Source organism: Eleutherodactylus coqui, chromosome 1 (assembly GCF_035609145.1).
Source record: "Eleutherodactylus coqui strain aEleCoq1 chromosome 1, aEleCoq1.hap1, whole genome shotgun sequence".
Taxonomy (NCBI): domain Eukaryota; kingdom Metazoa; phylum Chordata; class Amphibia; order Anura; family Eleutherodactylidae; genus Eleutherodactylus; species Eleutherodactylus coqui.
The window spans coordinates 174,109,606-174,126,572 of NC_089837.1; the positions used below are offsets into that span (position 1 = coordinate 174,109,606).

At 45.8% G+C, this 16,967-nt stretch overlaps 1 protein-coding gene across 4 annotated transcripts in view; it reads left to right on the forward strand.

Moving 5' to 3' along the window:
• The window catches only part of MLIP (muscular LMNA interacting protein), a 213,292-nt gene that overhangs the window by 99,551 nt on the left and 96,774 nt on the right, over positions 1-16,967 (forward strand). The window lies entirely within an intron of this gene.

The following is a 16,967-nucleotide window of genomic DNA, read 5'->3' on the forward strand; positions in this document are numbered from 1 at the left end:
TAATTGGAACCTTTCACTTGCCCAAAGTACCTCAAACTAACTTATCATGCTGTTATACAAGGTGACAGGAAGCGGCTGCAGTATTTTCATACTCCCCTGCTTCCTTGTTCCCATTTAAGTCCACGAGCCACATGGAAATCTGACACCTTTCAGAGTCCTGTGCATGCACTCTCCCATAGGCTTGCATCAAGCTGTTTAATCTGGTTCTCTTTATCTGCTTTTGGACTTTTGGGAAAATCTATTGTATTTAGGTCAAATATAACGAGGGATATGGAAAATTCTGAAGGATGGACAAACTTTCAAGAACCGCTGCATATCTATGCAGCATAATTATTAACCCTTTCCAATCCACTGTCTGATGTCTAAAGACATTCTGATTGAAGGCTGTACAGCTTCGATGTCGGAAGACATCCGGCAGGGTATTCTTACTGTTTATTACTGGCCGCTCTGTTGTCAGGGGCCTCTCCAGCATGTCACATACTGCAGTACTATGTCTAGCCAGCATTGGCAGAAAGAGAAGGCCCCCTAGGAAACCTGAATCCAAAATTTGATTGCAAAGGGTTAACATGCTACACTGTTATTTATTCTATAGAAATAGGAATAAAATAAACTGAGAGATGAATATACTGTTATATGATCTGAACGAGTTCAGTTATTCTCTGTTGTATAAGTGCCTGTTGTTGAAAGCACTTTGCACTGTACCAGGTATAGCATTGAGACAATAGACTTGCAGGGTTAAGAGGGAACCAGTAATCTGAATTCTTCACATGTTGACTGCTTTAGTACCAAATGGATGGCACACTCATGCAATTTCCTAATATATAAGTCTCATATTGTATGATGGACCCCAACCGCCATTGGTTTAACATTGGGTGCCATTCCTTGAATGAGGAGACCTGCATATACTGTGCGTTTTCTCCCTGTAGTACTACACATAGATATATTCTTGATAGGAACTTTCTTGGAAACATTTTCTACAACAGTTTTGAAAAGAAAAAGTAGACCTAACATACCCGGTATCAGCATGTGTGATTTGCTGGATGTAGGTAAGAGCTGTACCACGATCGCTCTATGTGAATGATGGGTTAAATGCTTTCTGGAAGTGTTTTGTTGCACAGCGACTGTAAGAAGTAAAATAAAATTTTTAATATATGAAAAACTTTCTATATTTCCTTTCTATACATAAATGTGATAACTGCCACTTGAAAAGTTTCTTCTTCTAGCTGTCAAAGGAAGATGCAGATAACAATATCAAACAACTTTGCTTTTATAAACAATCACCAGCTTTATCTTCAGACAAACATTAGCGGAGTTCTCTGGTTTAAGCAATATTACTATTATGAAATGTTACCCTCCCCCCCAACCCCTTCCCAGCGTTCTATTCATTGTCTCAAACCTACATAAAAGAATTAGTGGCACAAAAAATGTTACATTATTGCTGGTGTAATCTGGAGTTGTCAGGCTAGCTGTCAAGAAGGAAGAAGTCTGCTTTATTACTATTCATCTCCAAAGAGGAGAGTGGAGCTATGTGTGTATATACATAGAACAGAACGGGATCTGTTGTAGAACATTGTTTGTACATTTTAATAGCTATATGAGCTGAAAGAAAATCCTACCATGCTGGACCGCTGATATAGAGTTACCATCGCTTCAGTGACATTTACAGGTTCTGGATGCCAATCCAGCTCTGCAACAGAACTGTTTGGCATACAATACTCGGGGGAAGAAGGGGGGAGACATGTCTACTGTGCACACCCACTCAGAGGAGCACATATTTAAAACTGCCTGTAGCCTCTATATGGTACTTTCCAAAGTTTGAAAAACATGTCTGCTTTCTACCAATTGGGAAAATGGTCTGCATTTGACTTGCAGGAATGTTGCCTTCCAATAGGTGGGGCTGTAGAGGCATTGTTCTATCTTTTCATTTGCATATTTTCCAGAGCATGCATGGCATTATAAATCTCCTTACACCTTCTACTGTAGGTGCCTCCCCTAAGCATATATTGATATTCCGCAGCACTTGAGCAGCACAGACAATTCCAGCAACCTCATTGGTTGTTGGGCAGCACATGGATACACATCGTGCTCGCGGATACAGTTACACAGCTGTGCACGAGAATCCCGTGATCAGAGATGTGGGCGCGTTTTACTCGTGCTGAGAGGAACATATCTGAGAAGCATGTGCTGAGAGATGTGGCCATGTTTTGCTCGTGCTGAGAGGAACGTAGCTGCTGCATCTAGGAAATATATGCTTACTTGTGCTGAGAGGAACGTATCTGACATAAGCTGCCTAGGTAAGCTGCTGCATGTGGCCATGTATGGGCCATGTGGGCGTATACATGACCGCACTTCGCCCTCTCAGCAAGAGAAAACATGGCCACATGCACCTAGCCAGCTTATGTCAGATACGTTCTTCTCAGCACAAGTAAGCATATATTTCTTAGATGCAGCAGCTACGTTCCTCTCGGCACGAGTAAAACATGGCCGCATCTCTCAACACGTGTTTTTCTGATACGTTCCTCTAAGCGCAAGTAAAACGCGGCCACATCTCTGATCACGGGATTCTCGTGCACAGCTCCTCGTTCCCCTAAGCACGAGTAAAACATGCCCGAGTAAAACATGCCCGCATCTCTGATCACGTGATTCTCGTGCACAGCTGTGTAACTGTATCCGCGTGCATGATGTGTATCTACGTGGTGCGAAACAACCAATGAGGTTGCTAAAATCGTCTATGCTGCTGAAGTGCTGCGGAATATCAATATATGCCCCCCCTAAGGCCTCCTGCATACGGACTGATCTACATTGCGAAATTCGGAGCGGGATTCTGCAGCAAATCCAGCCCATAGCATGCTATGAGTGGAAAGAGATTGCGATTTTCCGCTTGCGGGGAGAAATCGCAGCATGCCTTGATTTTGTGCAGGCTCTGCACGGACGGCTTCTATTAAAGTCAATGGAAGCCGTCCGTCCCGTGGCCATTCTAAAGTCATCAATACAGAATGGCCACAGGAACCTCTCAACTGTGCATGTGTCGGCCAATGCTCCGTCTGGCACATTTGCAGCAGAAGAGAAAACGCCGGACAGGTAAGCTGGGGTCACCGGCGCAGGCGGCGTAAGGAGAAACGATACCTTTCCTGATCTCCTTTCTTCCAAAAGCAGTGCCACAACTCTCCGTGGATTATATTAGTATTGCAGCTCAACTGCAATATGGCACACAACCTGTGTACAGGTGTGGTGCAGTTTTTGAATTAAAGCAGCCATGTTTTTATAATTTTAGATTACTCTGTTAATCCCTTAAAGGCTACTGAATAGTGTTTTTATGGTGGTGTTTAAGCGACCTCTGATGCATAAAATGACTTTTTTTCTAAAGAAGATTTTATTATGCAAAAGCAGTACGACATAAAAGAATCCTAAATTTATTTGGTATCATCATTCAAAGTGTAGAATAAAGATAACATGTTAATTTTACCACATTATAAACCGCCAACAAAAATAAAACAGAAATTATGCTGAAATTGCTATTTTTTTTGTATTCTCGCTCTCCACAAAAAAAGACAGAAAAAGTTAATCAAGAAATTACAGTATATTTAATCTAAAATGGTGCCATTAAAAACTCTACGGTCACACACAAACGGTTTTGCATTGCGGAATCCTTGGTTATTGTCCATATCGTGTATCTGTAGCAAATACTGTGCGCTACATGCTATGGAAAATCATGTCTTCCTGCACACTTGCAGAATGGATTTGCTATTTCCGCGAGCAGAGTTAAAATTGCAAGATGTTTTATTTTAGTGCAATTCTGCATGGAGGGCTTCCATTGAATCAATGGAAGCCGTCCGACCCGCGGCCCTTAAGCAACTGACCTTGCGGAAAGGTCATATATTCCGCTGCATCACCTAGTGACAGCGCGAGAAAAATAAACATTTAAGAAAAAAAATCTGTATTGTGCATGTCTAACAGCAGCTCACTGCAGCCATTCGCAGTACAGATAAAAGAAGAAGACAGGTACGCACGGACGCTGGCTTCTGTCAGGGTTGGACTCTGTTGCAGGATCCCGTTCGTGTGCAGGCGGCGTAACTTAAAATATATACTATAATTCGTATATACTCAAATAGAACCACAGGGACCCATACCCTCTGCTGCCGGTGACAGGTCCACTTTAATCATTTACAATTACTATTTTGAACATTACACTTGAGTGTTTTAGATATGACGGTAGGAAAAAAGTGATTGTAGGATATGTTGTTTTTCTCAAAAATTTTTAATTAATACAGGTCTCAGGTGTCATTTTTCCATGTATTACTCAAAATATGAAATACTGTATATACAGTTGCAGTAGAGTCACCTCAATCCTGCCCTGGTCATTTGGTAAATTTGGTATCGTAGTGTATTATCCGCGGCTTCTCACACATCGTTTCTCTAGATAAGGCCTCATGCACAGGGTATGTAAAGACCTGTGCGGCCTCTGTGTGTTGCTATTTAATGATCCATATGTATGAAGTAATGCTTCTAGAGGAGAAAAGCTCTGTCTAATGGCATGCAATGCAGCATGAGACAAGTGGGGTTTTTTTTCTAAAGGATTCATATTGAATCATACAGAAAAAAGGTCTATTATGTCTTTATATGAAATGCAGTATATAAGGAGCTACAGTACACGACGTATACACTTGTGTCACCTCCATACTACAGCTTTCTACAACTGTGTGGAGCCATAAAATGCCTGTGCGAATAATGCCTGCACCCACTGAGTAATAGTGACTTAGTAACTGATAAAACAAAACTAATTACAAATTCAAACTAAAACATCTCAACAGTGGACTGAATAAGCAGATCAGCAAGTAAGGGCATCTTTACATAGAATGATTATTGTTCAAATACGCATTTAACCCCTTTATTGGCACGCCCAGAAAATCTCCGGGGATTGCTGCACTGACCATGCAGTTGAACCTCTGAAGATTTCTGAGGACAGCTCTAGTGCTGAAATGCGGGCCAGGACACACAGTTATTGTGCCACGGTACACATTTGCCACTCTGAATTACCACAGGAAAATCTCTGGGCTTGCTTCGCTGACATGGTAATAATAAACCTGCCACTGAAGGGGTTAATAGTGCAAAAATGAACTAGAATCATTAAGTGCAAAAATAGGCAAAAAGTAAATCAAAAACAATAATTTGTTTGCATGTAATTTGTCATGTATTTTATGCAAGCATAAAAATAATTGTTCGCTGTTTGCCAGTCGTTTTGTGCGTAAAAGGTGATTGTTCCATTGTTTACAAACCATTCCCAAGCATTTCCAGACCTCCTGACAGTCCAAAGATGAAATGAATGAGCTGAATGAAAAAATGACAACAAAATGTAAACGATTATCTGCGTGTGTAGACGGACGTAGTTTGAAAGTAAACAACTCATTTGCTCGTTCCAATGATGTATTGCTCTTTAAAGCATGTAAGAAACCTTCTTCTCTCCATGTGAAGAAATCATACTGGTACAAAAGCCGATCTGTGTGATGCCACTTGAATTATAAAACCCGTCCTTCTTCCTTTATTACCAGCTGAGATATAATCAGAATTGTCACCTGAAATTATGATCATTGGTTGTTTGCACTGGGGCCATATTTGTGAATGAACTGAAGGGTTACATCTAAATAGCAGTGTACCATTTGTCGTGGTACCAATTGTGTTTTCTTCAGGTGAAGAAGAGGAGGTTTCTTGCATAGTATATCTTGCTGATCGATCTATTCAGTCCAGTGAGCGGTGAGGTGTACTAATCATTGATTTGTTCTATAAAGAAAGGCTCCATCTTTTTATCTTCACATGCCCTGCTGCACTGAAGGACTTGGTTGTGTTGCCTAATATATTGAAATGTTTTTATATTGTAAACTTGGATACATTCATACAAGTATCCAAAACAATTTAGAAAGTTCACTGAGGATCCTTTTAAAATATAACTTTTATTAAGGTACAATGCAAAAAGGAAGGTGAAAGAAAGCACCAGCCTATATGAACCCCAGAAAAAACTATGAAAATCACAGAAAGGGAATTATCAGACAGGCAAAAATCACAGAAAGCGGCCTCATACTTACTGATACAAGAGGGCAGGCATATAAACCACATATCCCTCAAACATACAGAGGCCAGACTGCTACATGGAGGAGCCAAAAACAGATACGTGTGAGGACACTGATGAGACAACCACTGACAAACCCTCTTTATAATGAGGGGGGTGATTGCTTAGTGCTAATTCCAACACAAGCAAGTCAAATAAAGGATGTCAGACCGCATGATACATGTGGTGCACCATGCAGAATTGCAACCTACCATATTTTCCGGCGTATAAGATTACTTTTTAACCCAGGAAAATCTTCTCAAAAGTCGGGGGTCGTCTTATACGCCAGACTAACTACCTGTAGAAAAAAAAATCAATACTCACCTCCTGCGGCGTTCTGCGATGATATGCGGCTCTGCTGCAGGCTGTCGCTCCCTCCTCCACGCAAACAGATCATTGCTTTCTGGATACGGGGCTTGCATACTCCGCCTCCAGAAAACGAATGCTCTGATTGGTTAACTCAGCGCGGCATCAGCCAATGAAAGCCGACACTGGGTTAACCAATCACAACCATTCAATTACATCATTCTAAAAAGGAAGGTGAAAGGAAGTATCAGCCCATATGAACCCCAGAGAAAGCAATGAACCAAAACACAAACAAGTGTATAGAGGGCGTAGGATAGTTCATTCTAGGGCTTTAGCTGAGTTTAGAAGAGTATAGCTCAGGGGAAGTTATTTATGCGCTTTATTTAGGTCTTGCAGTTTTCTATGAGCTGAGCTTATAGCCTAGTCTGCTCGCACCCTCCAACTGCTCCTTTCTACTCGTTACTCTTTTCACTTTAACTTATGGGCTGAACATCAATAATCACTTAATATCAATATTACGTTAGTTGGCGTGGAGATCTCTCAGAGAGGTTCGTTTGCTAGTAGGCATATTTTCTCAGGGACTTCATTATTCCTGTTATTAGGCATTTTTCCCTATAGAGGTCTATTGGATGCATATAGGTGGTTGGAGCAAACTGTCATCATCCCCTTTATATGCCCATTACCTTTTGTGATTTACTGCCTTTTGTTATTGGATTCTGCTATTGGGCTAATTTGATCTAGTGGCTGTTCATCATCTAGTTTGCTGTGACAGCCATTCTAAAGAAGAAAAACATGGCAGAGAATGCACAACAGGAAGTACAGTCAACTTGGTTGTCACTTAAGAATTATATGGTAGTAATTCCTCAGAAGCTGTCATTCTAGCATCAGTTGCTGAGAAACTCATTCAGAAATGACAACCAATATGGCTAATCTACCAGTTGTTATGTTTGCAACACTGGATGCTGTAACGAACCAGGAAAATGTCAACCTGTTACCAAACTTGACAATTGGATTAGCTTATTTTCTATTATATGGCTGATTCTATAAAGTGACAGGAAATCCCTATAGAACAAAGCTGTCTTTCGGCAGTGATGGGCTAAACACATCACCACCGCTATCAGCGGGGCTGGGCTTTGGGTACATTTTGCATCACATTTCGGACACATTGACCTCTCAAATCACCTGTCTGCCTATATTCTGGAACATGGTTAGCATCACTCTTTCCCCCAATTGGACTCCCTAAATGACGGTGGCGCTCAGAGGGTCGCTGGGAGCCGCTTGTTGCAACTCAAATACTACATACACAGTATAACTAAAACAATAGGGCTGACACAAGTGATTACAACACAAAAAGTGCATGAAACACCCCAATGATAGTCTCATACTTGGATTTTGACAGAGTCCCTATCGTTACACATTCCAGTGTCCAGGACCATTACCATGCACAATAACATTGCTAGCAATTAACCATTTGAATACCATTGTGTCTGTAAATGAAATGTTGTTAAAGGCCCATTTAGATGGGATGAATATGGGGCAAACGATGCCCAACACTCGTCCCAGCACATACTCGCTGTGAACGGGAGCTAGTATCGCTGCTGCATGGGAGCTAGTAACGCTGGCTCACAGCGGGGAGGCTGCAGGAGATTTCCCTCCTCACACTCCCCCGCCCCTCTCCATTGACTTAACATAGTGGCTGATCTGTACTGAAAGGCTGCTATTTACACTTAACAATCAGCATTCAGCTCATCGTCCATTGTTTATGATGCATGGGTCAGGGAAGGAGGGGCGTGGAAGCGCAAGGAGAGAATTCTCTTCCAGGCGCCCTGCTGTAAGCCAGTGATACTAGCTCCCGTGCAGCAGCACAAGAGCGAGTATATGCAGGGACGAGTGTTGAAAAATAAATTGGAGACACCCTCATCTGATGTCCAAAGGATGAGCTCTTCTGGGTACATATAATAAGCAGTGCAGGACATGTAGTACTGTATTGTACCGTAGAGAGAAACTGATAGACAGCCAATCAGTGCATGCACTACCGTAATACAGAAGTTTTATCAGGGAAATGTCCGTGCTGATTGGTTGTATAATCCAGTAAATCACACTTAGGGCTCTTTCACATGACTGTATATCAGCCGCCATTTTCACGACCGGCCGATATACGCTACGATCTGATGCATTGTATTCAAATGCATCAGATCACATGGCCATATTTTCGCGGCATAAAAGCGCCCCGCTGGCCAATATAGCGCCGGGCACTTTTATGTCGGGCCGAAAGTTTGTCCTCGAACTATCTTCCTGGCCAGAATATGTCGGCCGCTGCATTAAATTTTATGGGAGCCAATGACAGCGGCCGGAGAAGGTTGCTGGGAGGGAATTTAGCAGTGTAACTGCTAAACTCCTTCCCCTTTCTCTCCTCCCCTTCAGCTGTTTGCAATGTGACAGGGTGGAATGGGTTCACGTGTTTTTACGCATCAGATTGTAGCGCATATCTGCTGGCCGTGAAAACAGCGGCCTATATACGCTCGTGTGAAAGATCCCTCATGAAGATAGGTATCGGGGCATTGTATGTTCAATGTGCTTTCAAGTTACAATTGCCTGGGAAAGACCACTGTAAGCTGAAAATCCTCTAAGCTGACGTCACCATAACTTGATGAATCACTTTAATTATTTTGCACTGAATTCCAAGCCATTGTACCTCACCTTATAAGGCTACATTGACCCGGGTGATAATCTTGTGTGAGTTTTGTGCGTTGCGAGACTCACAAAACTCGCACAAATATGAACGCCATTCTTTTGAATGGACTTATTCACACAAGCAATTTTTTTTCCCTTGCAGCGATGCTGGGAGAATAAAAATTGCATCATGTTTTCCTCCTGTTTTGTAAGTGCTGCGGAATATGTTGGCGCTATATAAATAAAGATTATTATTATTGTTTTGGCGTTATCTCAGAGTGCCTTGCCCATTGTTTTCAATGGGACCTTAAAAGGCATCACATGGCACTCGTATGCCATGCGATGCCCAAGTTAGTGCAAAGTGATGTTTCCCATTGAGATCAATAAAAAACACTTGCGATCTACGTGAAACACATGCCTAAAGGATCACAATTTCACCGAAGCAATGCGTTTTTTAATCAAAAACACCTCGCAGTGGCATGAAAAATGCATGTTGGCAAGCAGCCATGTGAATGTACCCTCACAGTATTTTTAAATTTACAAAGTAGGATGAGGTACCACACGGATGTGCAATGATGCACGGCCTTAAAATGTGTCAAATGTATCACAGTGACTCTGCTAGATGATACATGTAATGCATTTTTAGGATGCCTAGTCTAACTTTACACCCCCTATTAGTTGGTTTAGTTTATCCCAGATTTTGCATGAAAAATTTTGCATCACATTTTATGCACAATGTCACATTTAGGTAATGCCTCCTTTTTACAAAACAATGCTTATTTTGTCCGGAACAGACTAAAGAGTGTCAGAAAGTGTCTAAAACACATCATAAGTATGGTGCAAAGTATGTAAGACAGTATTCTGCCATAATTTGCGCCAGAAAACTGGCAAATTTTCAATAGCAAATTTGCCCCACCATGTGCCTATGTTATCGGCTATTGTGAAGGGCTTATGATCTGACCAATCACAAACGGATAGCATATCCTAGTGACCTGGCATTACTTTGTGTGATGGGCATAGCCTTTGACCACTAAGTCATATTACACCATTTATTGAATAGTCCTGACTTCATCCTCAGCGTCAAGGAAAAATAATTTTAATGTTCACTATGAATTTTCTCTAATTACTTTACATATTTTCTTCCACAGTCCCAGTAAGTACATAATTACTGACAAACTCTGTGTTTTTTCTAGTTGCATTATTCCCCTCCAGACCTAGATCATACAGTATACAAACTTTGATCCCTATTTCAGCTTTCTCATTATCGTCTCCTGTAGTAAAAACAATAATGTATCTTATCCCTAAAGCTATAGCTTTTTTCCTTTGATAGTTGAGATTTCGCATTAAAGCTACGTTGCAACAAAGCTATACAAAACATGTTGTTATTGCAATTATTGTACAAAGAAAGTTTTGTAAGTGATCTGAGTGGGAGGTAATGACATAAGTATAATTACACGGCATATGGATGTGAACATTTACAATTGTAAGTGCTAGTTGACAAATCCTGTCAAAAATAAAGGATCATGAGAAAACATGAGACTATGGAAAGTTGCTAAACCACTTAAAAATTTTTCCCAATGTTTCCTAAAAGGTTATTGATAATGAGTAGAGATGAGCGAACGTACTCGTCCGAGCTTGATACTCATTCGAGTATTAGCGTGTTCGAGATGCTCGTTACTCGAGACGAGTACAACGCGATGTTCGAGTTACTTTCACTTTCATCTCTGAGACGTTAGCGCGCTTTTCTGGCCAATTGAAAGACAGGGAAGGCATTACAACTTCCCCCTGCGACGTTCAAGCCCTATACCACCCCCCTGCAGTGAGTGGCTGGCGAGATCAGGTGTCACCCGAGTATAAAAATCGGCCCCTCCCGCGGCTCGCCACAGATTTATTCTGACATAGATCAGGGAAAGTGCTGCTGGTGCCGGAGCTGCTATAGGGAGAGCGTTAGGAGTGATTTTAGGCTTCAGGAACCCCAACGGTCCTTCTTAGGGCCACATCTAACCGTGTGCAGTACTGTGGAGGCTGCTTTTTGCAGTGTTGCACTTTTTTTTTTTGTATATCGGCCGTGCAGAACATTGCGCCCTGCAGTAATTATACGTACTCCAGGGCCAGTAGTGGTGAGGCAGGGACAGAAGACATATATTTATTGAATATAGGCACTGGGCCTTTCCAAAAACATTTGGGAAAAAAAATCTATTTGGGCTGCCTGTGACTGTCCTCAGTGTACTGGGTCTGTGCTGGGTGTAGTTGTCCTCCTAATTCATACGCAGCCAGCTAAGTGTTACAGCAGGTTTGCGCAAAATTATTTCCTGGCTCTGTGTTGGCTGTTACATCACCGCTGTATTCCAGTCCACAGTGCAACAGTCTGCAGTTATTTTACATACTCCAGGGCCAGTAGTGGTGAGGCAGGGACAGAAGACATATATTTATTGAATATAGGCAGTGGGCCTTTCCAAAAACATTTGGGAAAAAAAATCTATTTGGGCTGCCTGTGACTGTCCTCAGTGTACTGGGTCTGTGCTGGGTGTAGTTGTCCTCCTAATTCATACGCAGCCAGATAAGTGTTACAGCAGGCTTGCGCAAAATTATTTCCTGGCTCTGCTGTGCGTTCGGTAAGCGAAGTCAGCCTCCAACCACAGGTCAATAAGCGGCACATTTAATTACAGCGTTCTGTTTCTGCACTACTGGTAATACACCATGCTGAGGGGTAGGTGTAGGCCTAGAGGATGTGGACGCGGGCGAGGACGCGGAGGCCCAAGTCAGGGTGTGGGCACAGGCTGAGCCAGTGCGGTCGCCAGGGGTAGAGGCAGGGCCAGACCGAATAATCCACCAACTGTTTCCCAAAGCGCCCCCTCGCGCCATGCCACCCTGCAGAGGTCAAGGTGCTCTACAGTGTGGCAGTTTTTCACAGAGACGCCTGACGACCGACGAACTGTGGTGTGCAACCTTTGTCGCGCCAAGATCAGCTGGGGAGCCACCACCAGCATGCGCAGGCATATGATGGCCAAGCACCCCACAAGGTGGGACGAAGGCCGTTCACTGCCTCCGGTTTGCACCACTGCCTCTCCCCCTGTGCCCCAACCTGCCACTGAGATCCAACCCCCCTCTGAGGACAAAGGCACTACTGTCTCCTGGCCTGCACCCACACCCTCACCTCCGCTGTCCTCGGCCCCATCCAGCAATGTCTCTCAGCGCAGCGTCCAGACGTCGCTAGCGCCACTGTTTGAGCGCAAGCGAAAGTACGCCGCCACGCACCCGCACGCTCAAGCATTAAACGTGCACATTGCCAAATTGATCAGCCTGGAGATGCTGCCGTATAGGCTTGTGGAAACGGAGGCTTTCAAAAGCATGATGGCGGCGGCGGCCCCGCGCTACTCGGTTCCCAGTTGCCACTACTTTTCCCGATGTGCCGTCCCAGCCCTGCACGACCACGTCTCCCGCAACATTGTACGTGCCCTCACCAACGCGGTTACTGGCAAGGTCCACTTAACAACGGACACGTGGACAAGCACAGGCGGGCAGGGCCACTATATCTCCCTGACGGCACATTGGGTGAATTTAGTGGAGGCTGGGACAGAGTCAGAGCCTGGGACCGCTCACATCCTACCCACCCCCAGAATTGCGGGCCCCAGCTCGGTGCTGGTATCTGCGGCGGTGTATGCTTCCTCCACTAAACCACCCTCCTCCTCCTCCTCCTTCAACGCAACCTCTGTCTCGCAATCAAGATGTGTCAGCAGCAGCAGCACGTCGCCAGCAGTCGCTGTCGTGCGGCGTGGCAGCACAGCGGTGGGCAAGCGTCAGCAGGCCGTGCTGAAACTACTCAGCTTAGGAGAGAAGAGGCACACGGCCCACGAACTGCTGCAGGGTCTGACAGAGCAGATCGACCGCTGGCTTGTGCCGCTGAGCCTCCAACCGGGCATGGTCGTGTGTGACAACGGCCGTAACCTGGTGGCGTCTCTGCAGCTCGGCAGCCTCACGCACGTGCCATGCCTGGCCCATGTCTTTAATTTGGTGGTTCAGCGCTTTCTGAAAAGCTACCCACACTTGTCATACCTGCTAGGAAAGTGTGCGCTGGGTCAGCGCACATTTTCGCAACTCCAAGACGCACGCTGCCACCCTGCGGACCCTGCAACATCGGTTTAATCTGCCAGTGCACCAACTGCTGTGCGACGTGCCCACACGGTGGTACTCTACGCTCCACATGTTGGCCAGGCTCTATGAGCAGCGTAGAGCTATAGTGGAATACCAACTCCAACATGGGCGGCGTAGTGGGAGTCAGCCTCCTCAATTCTTTACAGAAGAGTGGGCCTGGTTGGCAGACATCTGCCAGGTCCTTGGAAAGTTTGAGGAGTCTACCCAGATGGTGAGCGGGGATGTTGCAATCATTAGCGTCACCATTCCTCTGCTATGCCTCTTGAGAAGTTCCCTGCAAAGCATAAAGGCAGACGCTTTGCACTCGGAAACGGAGGCGTGGGAAGACAGTATGTCGCTGGATAGTCAGAGCACCCTCATGTCTATATCTCAGTGCGTTGAGGAGGAGGGGGAGGAGCATGAGGAGGAGGGGGAAGAGACAGCTTGGCCCACTGCTGAGGGTACACATGCTGCTTGCCTGTCATCCTTTCAGCGTGTATGGCCGGAGGAGGAGGATCCTGAAAGTAATCTTCCTAGTGAGGATAGCCATGTGTTGCGTACAGGTACCCTGGCACACATGGCTGACTTCATGTTAGGATGCCTTTCTCGTGACCCTCGCGTTATACGCATTCTGGCCACTACGGATTACTGGGTGTACACACTGCTCGACCCACGGTATAAGGAGAACCTTTCCACTCTCATTTCCGAAGAGGAAAGGGGTTCCAGAATGATGCTATACCACAGGGCGCTGGTGGACAAACTGATGGTAAACTTCCCATCCGACAGCGCTAGTGGCAGAAGGCGCAGTTCCGAGGGCCAGGTAGCAGGGGAGGCGCAGAGATCAGGCAGCATGTACAGCGCAGGCAGAGGAACATTCTCCAAGGCCTTTGACAGCTTTCTGGCTCTCCAGCAAGACTGTGTCACCGCTCCCCAGTCAAGGCTGAGTTGGCGGGAGCACTGTAAAAGGATGGTGAGGGAGTACGTAGCCGATCGCACGACCGTCTTCGGTGACGCCCCTGCCCCCTACAACTACTGGGTGTCAAAGCTGGACACGTGGCCTGAACTCGCGCTGTATGCCCTGGAGGTGCTTGCTTGTCCTGCGGCTAGCGTCTTGTCAGAGAGGGTGTTTAGTGCAGCTGGGGGAATCATCACAGATAAGCGTACCCGCCTGTCAACCGACAGTGCCGACAGGCTTACACTCATCAAGATGAACAAAGCCTGGATTTCCCCAGACTTCTCTTCTTCACCAGCGGACAGCAGCGATACCTAAACAATACGTAGGCTGCACCCGCGGATGGAAGCATTGTTCTCTATCACCATCAAAAACGTGGACCTTTTAGCTTCATCAATCTGTGTATAATATTCCTCCTCCTCCTCCTGCTCCTCCTCCTGAAACCTCACGTAATCACGCCGAATGGGCAATTTTTCTTAGGCCCACAAGGCTCAGTCATATAATTTTTCGAAACAATTTTTATATGTTTCAATGCTTATTAAAGCGTGGAAACTTGCACCTGAACCAATTTTTATTTTAACTGGGCTGCCTCCAGGCCTAGTTACCAATTAAGCCACATTAACCAAAGCGATTAATGGGTTTCACCTGCCCTCTTGGTTGGGCATGGGCAATTTTTCTGAGGTACATTAGTACTGTTGGTACACCAATTTTTGGGGGCCCTCGCCTACAGTGTAATCCAATTAATTTTTTGCCCACCTGCATTACAGCTGACGTTACATCAGCTGTGCTGGGCACTGCAATGGGATATATTTATGTACCGCCGGTGGGTTCCAGGGAGCCACCCATGCTGTCGGTCCACACGGAGTTGTAACTACATGTGTCCACTTCTAAAGAACCCCAGTCTGACTGGGGCATGCAGTGTGGGCCGAAGTCCACCTGCATTAAACATGACATTACCTCAGCTGTAATGGGCAATGTTATGGGATATATTTATGTGCCGCCGGTGGCTTCCTGGCACCCACCCATGCTGCCGAAGCCCACCTGCATTTAATCTGATGTTAGCTCTGCAGTCCAGGGCACTGCAATGGGATACATTTATGTACAGCCCGTGGGTTCCAGGGAGCCACCCATGCTGTGGGTGCACATGGAATTCCCATTGCGGAGTTGTACCTGCCTGTGACTATTTATAAAAAACTGCGGTCTGACTGGGGCATGCAGACACCTTGAGAGAATGAATAGTGTGTGGCACATAGGTTCCCCATTGCTATGCCCACGTGTGCAGCTCCTGATGGCGGTGGCACGGGATTATATTTCTCATTGCTTCTGTACAGCATTGTGGGCTATCGCCCCGCCCCTTTTAAAGAGGGTCGCTGCCTAGCCGTGCCAACCCTCTGCAGTGTGTGCCTGCGGTTCCTCCTCATGGCAGACGCACTTTAAATAGACATGAGGGTGGCGTGGCATGAGGGCAGCTGAAGGCTGCGCAGGGACAATTTGGTGTGCGCTGTGGACACTGGGTCGTGCAGGGGGGGGGGGGTTGGGCAGCATGTAACCCAGGAGAAGTGGCAGCGGAGTGTCATGCAGGCAGTGATTGTGCTTTGTTGGAGGTAGTGTGGTGCTTAGCTAAGGTATGCATTGCTAATGAGGGCTTTTCAGAAGTAAAAGTTGTTGGGGGGGGGCCACTCTTGCCGCTATTGTGGCTTAATAGTGGGACCTGTGAACTTGAGATGCAGCCCAACATGTAGCCCCTCGCCTGCCCTATCCATTGCTGTGTCGTTCCCATCACTTTCTTGAATTGCCCCGATTTTCACACAAGGAAACCTTAGCGAGAATCGGCGATATACAAAAATGCTCGAGTCGCCCATTGACTTCAATGGGGTTCGTTACTCGAAACGAACCCTCGAGCATCGCGATAATTTCGTCCCGAGTAACGAGCACCCGAGCATTTTGGTGCTCGCTCATCTCTAATAATGAGTCATTACCTATTAGGGTGCCTACTAGAGATGAGCGAATGTACTCGTTACGAGTATATACGCACCCGAGCACCGCCATTTTCGAGTACAGCAGTACTCGCGCGTAAAGATTCGGGGGGCGCCGTGGCGGCACGGGGGGTAGCAGTGGGGAGTGGGGGGGAGAGGGAGAGAGAGAGGGCTCCCCCTGTTCCCCGCTGCTCCCCCCCGCACCGCCCCCCCTCTCCCCGCCCCACGGCGCCCCCCGAATCTTTACGCGCGAGTACTGAAGTACTCGAAAATGGCGGTACTCGGGTGCGTAAGTACTCATTACGAGTACGTTCGCTCATCTCTAGTGCCTACCCACTAGCGTTTTTTTTTTCTTGCGCTGCTAGAGCGAGTAAAAACACACGCCTTGCAGTGCAATAAAAACGCTGCGATATCGCTAAATGCTTTGAATGGGGCTGGCAGCAGCGTCAGACCCATTGAAAGAGCAGGGAGTAGGTTGTGGACTTCTGCCATAGCTGTGACAGCTGTGGCAGGGGTTTCCTTCTTCCTTGTGGGGACCTCTGCGGCCCCATTGAAAGCAGTGCGTTGTAGGCCACCCCTGCAGTGATAATTCATTAATTCATCAATGAATGGCTGAGCTCTGGCTGTGATTGGCAGAGTGCTCAGCTAATCAGCACAGCCCTTCCAGGAGGCGGGGATTTTTAAAAGAGCTTCACAGCAGTGCCAGGAAGCCAGCCGGAGGATGCACCTGAGCGGCAGATGGGTGAGTATATAATTTTTTTCATTTTTTTCACCAGCTAGGGATGATTTTTAGGGAAGGGCTTATATTTCAAGCCCTTCCTGA